The sequence below is a fragment of the Parus major genome, chromosome 9 (genome assembly GCF_001522545.3).
Source record: "Parus major isolate Abel chromosome 9, Parus_major1.1, whole genome shotgun sequence".
NCBI lineage: Eukaryota > Metazoa > Chordata > Aves > Passeriformes > Paridae > Parus > Parus major.
Genome location: NC_031778.1, coordinates 23,343,920 through 23,347,303, shown reverse-complemented (window position 1 = coordinate 23,347,303; position 3,384 = coordinate 23,343,920). Strand labels below are relative to the sequence as shown.

The 3,384-nt window shown below is 31.9% G+C and overlaps 1 protein-coding gene across 1 annotated transcript in view; it reads right to left on the bottom strand.

Moving 5' to 3' along the window:
* The window catches only part of PPM1L (protein phosphatase, Mg2+/Mn2+ dependent 1L), a 60,117-nt gene that overhangs the window by 8,004 nt on the left and 48,729 nt on the right, over positions 1-3,384 (bottom strand). The gene's annotated exons all lie outside the window — the stretch shown is intronic.

Genomic DNA, 3,384 nt, shown 5'->3' with positions numbered 1-3,384 from the left:
GGTAATTAGTGCTGGTGTTAATTGGAATGGGGATACCATGGGGCAAAGAGATGGGGTAATTAGTGCTGGTGTTAATTGGAACTGGGGCTATCACAGACCAAAGATCAGGGGTCATTAGCACTGATATTAATTGGAATGGGGCTATAATGGGGCAAAGAGATGGGGTAATTAGTGCTGGTGTTAATTGGAACTGGGTTATCGGGCAAAGAGATGGGGTAATTAGCGCTGATATTAATTGGAATGGGGCTATAATGGGGCAAAGAGATGGGGTAATTAGTTCTGGTGTTAATTGGAATGGGGGCTATCATGGGGCAAAGAGCATGGTAATTAGCGCCAGTGTTAACTGGAACTACGGCTATCACTGACCAAAGATCGGGGTAATTAACGCCTGTGTTAATTGGAACTGGGGGTATCAGACACCAAAGATCAGGGGTCGTTAGCACTGATATTAATTGGAATGGGGCTATAATGGGGCAAAGAGTGGGGTAATTAGCGCCAGTGTTAATTGGAATTGGGAGTAAATCCGAAGCCCCCCAAGCTGAGGCCCAGCCCCCCCAGCAGGGGATGATGATGCTGATGGATTCAGAACTGGATTTTTGAAACCCCAACAATCCAATCTCTTTATTCTGAATTTTAGAGCACCACGTGGCAAAGCAAAATCACATTTAATGTCTTTCTAAATTCTAAATTTCTGTTCTAAATTTTAAAGTAAAAATCAGCAATCACATTTAATGTCTTTATTCTAAATTCTAAAGCCCAAAGTGAAATCACATGTAACGTCCTCATTCTACATTTTTAGTCTGAATTTTAAAGCACCACATGGCAAAATGAAATAAAATCTAATCTGTTTATGCTAAATTTTTATTCTAAATTTTAAAGCACAAAGTGGAAGAGCAGAACCAAATTTAATGTCATCATTCTAAATTTTTATTCTAAATTTTTATTCTAAATTTTAAAGCACAAAATTGGCAGAGCAGAACCAAATTTAATGTCTTTATTCTATATTTTTACTCTAAATCTTAAAGCATGAAGTGGCAAAGCAAAATCATAGGTAATGTCATTATTCTAAATTTTAAAGCACGAAGTAGCAGAGCAGAACCAAATTTAATGTGATTTTTTTTGTTGTTTTTTTTTTTGCATTTTGAAGCAGAATTTCCTTTTTATCACCTGCTCTTGATACGTGACCAGGCCATAAATATTTCCACACAAACACCCCAAAAATTCCTTTATTTCCTCGTTCCCGCTGGGCCCCGAGGAGAGGGAACGAACACAAGGGGGCAGGGCTGGAGCTGTGTGTAAAGCTGTAGTAACAGGTGAGTAACCACTGAGAGCATCCTGACAGACCCAAACCCCTCCTGGATTCCTGATTTCCAGCACCTGGAAATTCCCAAATCCCGATTTCCGCCTCCCCTGGCGCTCCCACTGCACAGGGAACAGAAATTCCCTTTTCCTGGCACGGGTTTAATTCGGATTTTCCCCCTTTCCCTCTCTGAACCAGCAGCTCCCTGCTCTGGTTTTCCTGCCACGCTCGGAGTAAAAATAATTATAAATTTGTTTTATTCCAGGCCTGGCAGTGACCAGAAGTCACCTCCCCTCCTCAGGGTTATATTTAATTTTCCAAAGTCAATCAGAGATTAAATTACAACCTTAAAATATCCCTGAGGTTGTGTTCCACGTTCCTGTGTGTGGGAATTACTCCTGGGAGTAAAACCAAGGGAATTACTCCTGGAAAACCAAAGGAACCGCCCTCATGAGCAGAGAATAATTTATTAATTATTAACTAATATTACATTTGAATTGCTTTTTCCACAGGAAGGCATGTTGTACATTGATTATTATTAAATTATTATTATATTAAATAAATAATACATTTAATAATAATAAATATTATTATTATTATAATTATATTTTAATTATAATTATTATTATAATAATAATAAATATTATTATTAAACATCTCTCAATGGGAAGGTAAAAAACCATGGAATAACGAGGTTGTGGACAAGAAATGTATTCCAGAAAAATCCATCAGTGAATTTTTGTGGTAATTCCCTAATTTCCTGCTCATTCCCAAAAAGGAAAATGTGGAAATATCTAAGTATTGACATATCCAGAAATTAACATTCCTAGGTTCAAAAATAATTATTTTTATTTTTATTTTTATTTTTACTTTTATTTTTATTTTTACTTTTATTTTTATTTTTATTGTATTTTTATTTTTTCTTTTATTTTTATTTTTATTGTATTTTTATTTTTTCTTTTATTTTTACTTTTATTACTATTTTTACTTTTATTTCTATTTTTATTTCTATTTTTACTTTTATTTTTACTTATATTTCTATTTTTATTTTTATTTCTAATTTTACTTTTATTTTTATTTTATTTTTACTTCCATTTTTTTCCCTATATATTAATAAATAAATTAATACAGAATATTAGGAAAAACGAGAGTAAAGAAACTATTCCTACAGCAAAAAATCATCAGCACTTAAATTGCACCTACACTGAATCTTAATTAGTGAGCCAATCATTATCCATGCCTCTTTTAAAGGGAAAAAAATAAGATTAGTGAGGAAATTAAAGTGAAAATGAGGCTGAAAGGAGCTGTTGGATAAAATTCCTGTCAGTTCTGACAAACAGCTGGAGCTGGTTTAAAGGTGATGGATTCCAGAATTCCTGGAAGATGCACAGAGCCAGAAGAGCAGCAATAATTCTGACAAACACCCACCTGGCCATTAGGAAAGGACGTTAATTTTGAATTAATATTTAAATTTACCCAAGGGCACGATTTAGTTAATGGCACAAAGCAAAACAGGAGTGATTGAAACGCTAAAAAAAAAACCAGGGATGTCAAGATTTCACCTGATTTTGATGTTAATTGGGTGGAACTATTAACAGAGATGAGCTGAATATGAAATGAAAATCTGTGAAATAAAAAAGGTTTCAAAATGCCTGAAAAGACTTGGCCATTACTGGGTAACAATGCAGAAAAATCCCAAATTACAATTTATTTCCTGAATGTGACGTGCAGGGAGCAGGGATTGCATTTGAAGGCCAGCCAGGATTAACTGAAACATTTCCTTATCTTAACACTAAGCAAAAATAATCATTATTTTATATTTTCATATATAAAAAAGACATTATTTTATATTTTTATATTAAAATATATATGAATATATATTATATTTTATATGTATATATTATTTTATATATATTTATATATTCTATATATTTTATATATTTATATTATTTATATATATTTTTATATTTTATATATACTTATTTTTATATATTTTTATATATTTATATATTTTATATGTTTTATATATTTTATGTATAATTATATATTTTATATATTTTATATGTTTTATATATTTTATATAT